The sequence below is a fragment of the Phalaenopsis equestris genome, unplaced genomic scaffold (genome assembly GCF_001263595.1).
Source record: "Phalaenopsis equestris unplaced genomic scaffold, ASM126359v1 Scaffold000684, whole genome shotgun sequence".
NCBI classification, from domain to species: Eukaryota; Viridiplantae; Streptophyta; class Magnoliopsida; order Asparagales; family Orchidaceae; genus Phalaenopsis; species Phalaenopsis equestris.
In genome coordinates this window covers 15,007-22,322 of record NW_018165124.1, presented here as the reverse complement: position 1 = coordinate 22,322, position 7,316 = coordinate 15,007, and positions in this window count along the sequence as shown.

Below are 7,316 nucleotides of genomic sequence, written 5' to 3'. Positions count from 1 at the left end.
ATCTCGATTCTTTCTTCTTGTCCTTGTGCTGCTCATTGTTATCATATTTGCTACCAGGCTTATCATAGCACTTTGTTCTACTTTTAATATATGATAGATGCTTTCTTCATGAACTATTTTGCTACATGGAATATTTGTGGACGTTATGTTTCTACCTAAAACAACACTGTTGTGGTTCTTTCGCGCATATTCTATCGTCTTAGCTATTGTGCATCTCCCTAAACAATGCTCTGTTTATCGTGTTTGTATGAAGTCAAGCGGGTTAAATCAATTTTTACATGTTTTCTAATTTTTGTCTTCTGATGGTGAAGGATAAATTTATAAATTTATGGCTCGAATTTATGACATAGAAATAACCTTCCAATCATTAGATCGCAGATTCTTTCATATATCCTGTTTTTTTGTTTCTACATATTTCAGTGTGTAATTGACTATATTGTTATCATATGTTTATACATCAATACAACCATCATACGTTTATTGATAAATTTTCTGTGTAGTTGTTATAGTGGCCCTTATATTGTGTACTTACTAGTGCTAGGGGATTATATACACCACACTTATTTCTTTCTTATTTATATATCTAGTTTTCTACTTACCCACCACACTATTCTTTCAAGTGTCATAATAAAAGTAAGGAGAATTTTCATAACATTTACTCGAACAAAGAATCTATTAAAATGTTGACAAGTCCTCATACTTCTTTCATGGTATGTCTCACATTATCATCTATTTCTCTGTTTTACACCAACTCAATTCAGGAAGGCAAGGGAAAATCAAAGCTAGGAATGCATGAAAAAATAAAACTACTTATTTCATTTATTTGGGAAAGGCAAAATAAATCTCAATCTTTAACTTGCATATAATGTCTCCCAACTTGAGGCTGCAAATTGTCAGAGGAAGACAATGAGATTGGGCAAAGAAGATTACAAGTTGGAGGTGGTTGAAATCTTTTGTTGGTTTCTATTGGTTTATAGGTTGAGGATTTTCATTGTTGAGTCTAATTTTATTAACTAAGTAAGATTTAATTTTGATTTTTCAAAATTCGCCATCACTAACTTTTTTTATTTACTCTTTATCTTTTAAGTTGATGGTTATCAAACTAAACCATTTTACCTATCATGTGTAAACATTATATAAAAAGATGGTGGTACTATTTTGAACTCCAAAAGAGAGAATGAGGTTACGAGTTGGAGGTGGTTGGGATCTTTTGTTGGTTTCTATTGGTGTTTAAGTTTAGGATGTTAATTGTTGAGCCTAATTTATTAAATATCTTAAAATTAATTTATAAAAAATTGGCCATTACTAACTTAAAAATTATTTACTCTTTAGTTTTCAAGTTGATAGCTATCAAGCTCAACCATCTTACTGATCATGTGTAAGCACTATATGAAAAAAATGTTTGTACTATTTTGAAGTGCAAATGAGAGAGAGGGAAATAGATAGGGAGGTGGTATTTGAGAAAGTTAGGAATATTTTTTTCAATGCTTGTAAGTAGAGTTCTTCAGTTCTCTAAGAAAGCAAAAGTGTTGTTATTTGTTATTCTATCAATAAAAAAAACTCAGTTATTTGAAGAAGTAGTTCTCATTTAGACTCCTGTCATAGAGAGTAGAAGAGTAATTATAAAAACAACAAAATATCATTCTCTCCACATTTTGCTCTCTTCTTGCCCTCTTCTTTGGAGAGAGTGGTTGAATTTTCACTTGGGCTTGATTGTAGCTTCAACATATATTTTGCATGGTCCTTCATCTACTATTTTTAAAGTTTAATGGGTCCTATGTTCTTTATGTGGTTGCGGATGTAGGCACATTCAAGTCGAATGACATAAATTTTTATGTTCACTTTTCTTGTGCATGATCTCTTTTAAAATGACTTTTGGGTTCATACATACTTACGCTTATGATAGAGGTATTATATTTCCTAACAACTTGTAGTTGTGCAAAGCTACAAACATATGATGGTCGTGAGTATAAAGTTTAATCGTTCATATAATTTTAGCCTTTGAAGAATCAAAATATGTGGATATACTTATCCAATAAAGATTTCACAATCATGGGGCATAGTAGGATGCTTGAAATTTTGAGTGAAGACCATAGAGGAAATAATCATAGAAGGTTTGCAACAAAAACTGTAGTTTTTGTGCATAATCAAGAGCCTATTCAAACTTTATAAAAATAAAGTTGTTGAATTGTTGATGATGAAGATCAAGCTTTATTACCATTAGGCTTTTTTGCTTCCCTCTTGTAAGTAGTATTATTTTGAAGAACAATGAGTGAGAAGCAAATGAGTTAATTTGGGGCTAAGGCTGAAGAGTCGAGTTGGGGTTGCCTTGAGCTTGGCTTGTTAGCTCGTCGAGCTCAGTTCACAAGCCGCTTATTGAGTCCGTTCACAAGCCGGCTTCTCTCACTTACACACCTAAATTTGCCCAACTTAGCATACCCTAACCTAAACCTAACCCAACCAAGCCCAACCTAACCGAACCAAACCTAGCCCAACCTAACCCAACCCAACCTTACCAAACCTTGCTCAATCTAATCCAACCTAACCCAATCTAACCTAACCTAACCCAACACAGCCCAACCTAACCCAACATAGCCCAATCTAATCACACATAGCCCAATCCAACCTAGTTCAACCTAACCCGACATAACCTAATCTAATTTAGCTCCTAATCCAACCCAAATTAAACCTAGTTGACCTTAGCTCAATCCAGCCCAACCCTAACCCAAGTCTCAAGCCTATCCTAATGCTCCATGTGTAAAATGTATAACCTGTATATGGTATGTTCCATTTGTAGTTTAATTAAATTCATGTTTCATGTGAAGTTCAGTTAAATTCATGTTTCATGTGTAGTTCAGTTCAATGCCTGCTCCATGTGTTGTTTTGTTCTAGGTATGTTTCATGTGTATTTTAGTTCAATGTATGTTTCATTTATAGTTCTTTTCATATGTCAAGCAACTAAAATAAAAGAAAAATGAATAAATGAAATGGAGGAGGAGAACCTCTCATATGTAGGTTCTTCTCATGATTATTTAGTAAAGTATGTTACTTACAAATCTGTTTAATTCCAAACCTTTTAAGTTTGATAGAAATAATAATATACAAGTTATTGGAGCATCCCAATATGTCCGTATTGAGCATCCCAATAGATCCATATCCAACTCCAAGTTGATAGAAATAGTAATATACATCAACTACAAGTTATTCGAGCATCCCAATAGATACATATCCAACTCCTTTAAATTGAAGAGCGAGTGAGGTAGCTTCTGCCCTATCCCTAAATAGTTGATAGAAATAGTAATATATGCCATGTGAGAAGAGTGTGCTTGATAAAGAGGCTAAAAAAAAAAGAACATAAAAGGATTTGAAGTTTCACTCAAATCTTAGCTAAACCAATTCTATTACAAACTACATACGAAAATGGGTACCAGTGATCTATTCTACAAATGGGAACCTGGAAGGGCTAATTATTATATTTTCTTCTACCCTGATGACATATGGGATACAACTTTTTTTATTACCATTCCTGAGAGAGTGTGAAAAAGGAGAGAAAAAGAGAATGAAGGTGAAGCAAAGCCGAACAAAACAGCCAATGAAGTCTAACACGAAAAAAGTGAAGCAATCGAGCAAAATAACTGACATAGTCAATCAAAGTAGACGAAGCTGAATATATTTCACGTAGATGACTCGATCAGAATGAAGTAGAGGGATGCAGATGAAGCTGGACATTGTAGATGAGTCAAACGATGAATGATGTCCTAATCCCGCCACAAGATGAAGGTGAATGAGGTGGAGTCGAATGAAGCAAAGGAAGTTGTGCATGTCTCTGATACTATGTGACAAGAAAATTGTCTTCTCATTCTTCAATTGAAAGCATATGTTGCATATTTATAAAACCTTCTATCTCTATAGATTAGGAATATTTCAAATATAGAAAAGACCTTGTAATTAGATCTTCTCCAGTTAGGTCATCTAATATCAAGCTTTCTCATATACAAGCTTTCCTAATATAACCTTTAGTTTTAATACTTTCCATAACATGCTGAAAATCACAACGTAATTAAAAGATCAAATTGTTTATGTTTTGATTAAATCCAATCACGCAAGCAAACCAATTAACTACTAAAACCATGAAAGACAACATAATGAAATTATTCAGGACAAAGGTAGTCCTCTGGCGATATAAGAAGATGGCTTTTCATAAAAAATGGTAGGCAGCACTTGTACCATGCTAAGAAGGTCAATATCTAACTAGCATTCAAGCACAAAGGAATATTAGAAAACTAGAATAAACCATTGTGGGAAAAATTAATTTTAGATTCCTTGGGTAGAACACTCTTTATGATTACCAACCCTAAAAAATATGAAATAAGTTAACAAAATGCATTCAAGATCAATTTTGAAAATTAGAATAACAATTTTATTTCACAAGACAAAGAGTTACAAGTGACACATTAAAATAATATGCGTAGAAGGGGCACCTAGCAAATGTTGTGGAAGACAATAAAGAAAGTATGGTAAGGTTCGTAGATGAATATACCATGAGCTAGAGAACCAAGCCAACCATATTACATAGGAAACTGAATTGAGACCTAGGGAAGGTCATGTTTGTTTATTTTAAGGAAGAAAATTGACTTTGATCAGTTGTTCAATTTATATTTATCAAGAATGTGGGCATAGTTGTTGCACTCTACATAAAGAAATTCATGAATTATTGCTTGTAGATATAATCATTCCACTTGATAAGGTACTTCTAATATCTAACATCAATAATAGATAAGAATTTATAACATGATTATGGCTTCATTAATACAATTAGCATAAAAGTTTAAGAATAATAAAAATGATGTTGGAAGTGATTTCCTGATAAGATATAAAGAGAAGAATCCAAAGTATTGGTTGTTCATGATAAAGAAAATAAATAAATTAAAAAATTGATCTATAAAAAATATCCTTGGAATTTCCAAATTTATAATCAATTCTCCTAATGCATTTTAGGATATTATATTATTGCTTTCTTTTAGATTGTTGAAGTAGCTTAACTGTTGCTATCTTGGGTGTTAAATTTTATCCGATGCTCTTATCACCGAAATCGATGAAATGGTAGAATTTTGAAGGGTGACTCTCTCTTTCTTTGAATAGATTAGGGAGAGCTAGTGGAAGAGTTTAAAAAGCAAGGAGACTTTTGGTAACCAAGTTACGTGGGTGTTTTAGTAGTAGCACCAAAAGATAGTAGGGCGAAGACATTAACTATAGAGTTGAGATGAAAGGGCTAGAGTTTGTTGATGTAGGGATTAACTGACTGGTTGTGAATTGAAAATTAAGAATATTTAGGATTTATTGGGATTTTCTGGGAATTTTTGGAATTTTTGGAATTTTGGCCCCAAGAGGGGTATTTTGGTAATTTGGGGGTGTTTTAGGGGTAAAAGGCCAAGATGAGTATTTTGGTAGAGCTGAGGTACCAACCATCACCAACAAGCCATGGTCCAATGGAAACCCCATTTTGGGTCCTCTATGTAGTGGTCTTAACCAAACTATAGCCCTAGGGTCGGTAGGTTTAAGGGACCATCTACATGAGTATCCCAAAAAGATCAAGGGACCTAGGCTAGAAATTGAGTTTAGGGTTGTGAGTGATTGTGAGTGTAGATGAGTGTAGTTAGTACCCTAGTAGAGTTCATCCTAAGGCCAAGAAAACTTATGGGAACTCTCCTTGAGCTCTCTCATATTGTCCCCACCTACTAAGTGCTAGAGGTTAGGACCAATATGTGGAACTTCAAGTTGGGTAGAGAAGAGTTTAGAATTTCTAGTGGTGAGGGTTTCAGATCTAGTTTTCTAGGAATAGTCAATAAGAAAGTCCTATGGCTAGACCTTAGGCTACTAAAATGGGAAAAACTAAACCTCAACCAAAAGTGAGGTCAACAAGTGCTAGTAAACATAGTCTTGTCTTGGTCCTTTGGGGCTTCGAGAATTTGGAGGTAACCTAAGTAGCCATCTAGAAAATAGTAGAAAACATTTTCTACTAGTATTTCCAATATCTAGTCAAGAAAGGACAGAGGGGAATAATCTTTAGTGGTGGTTATGTTCAAATTTTAATAATCAATAAAAATCCTCTATCCAATGATAATTCTAGTTTATATCATTTTGTCCCTGTCATTTTCTACTATAGTCACTCCTCTTTCTTACGTAAATAGTGGATTGGTTTAACCCAGGCATAGTCTAAGATAGAGTAGACCATGTGTGCATCTAACCGCTTCATAATCTCTATTTTCATTACCTCATTCATCACAGGGTTAAGTCTCTTCTGGGATTCAATCTTGGGTTCCTCGTTTCTCTTCCATCAAAATCTTATGTTTGCTTAGGGATAGGCTATATATTTTATTTCTCCTATGGTCCACCCAAATGCCTTTCTAAATATTTTGAGCACTCTCATCAACTTCTCCTATTACACCTAACTCAAATCCATCGAAATGATCACAGACAAGGCAGAAGGGCTCTCCTAGGTAGGCATACTTGAGATAATTTAGTGAGGCTTTCAACTCTAGCTCGGGGGCTACCAATTTAGATGGAAGTAGAGGCTTAGCATTTTTGGTTGTGTCTAAGAGCTCAAATCTATCTCTAAGGATCATAAGATTTCCTTCTAACAATAGAGCTGATTCTTCCCAAGATTTCTTACAATAATCCCCAACCACAACTTTTTCTTTCAGGTTCACTTCCACAATTTCAGCGAATTGGCGCAACATTACCATTCCACCACATCTATTATATGACACAGATCATCACTCGGATCTTTAGAAATTTTTATTGATTTTAAAATTTTAATGGTAGTTTCTTGATCATTCACACTCATGGTTAACTTTTCCTTATGAACATCGATCATTGCCCCTCCTATGGCTAAAAGAATATGATTGAGAATAAAGTGTCTCCTTGTCCTCCTCCATGTCTAAGACAACAAAATCTATGGGAAATATTAATTTGTCTATGCTGACATCAATTTTTAATGTCACACATGTAGGATGTCCACTTGAATGGCTCAAAACTTCTCATTGTTTGTTCTCAATGCCCCAAAGTTCTAAACATCAATCTATGCCACTTGGTAGGTGTTTAGAGCACAAAACCAAGGGTTATAATGATCATGCTTTGCCCTAAGGGTTCCAGCCATTATCAGGAAAACAAATGTTCCTCAACAGTATTAGTCATTGGCATATGACACTCTAAATGACCATTTGAACTTGATAGGAACAAAATTCATCCGTTCAAGGTTTCTACGACCAAGTAGATACGCAGAAAGAGGGCCTCATCAGTTGAAATTAAGGTTT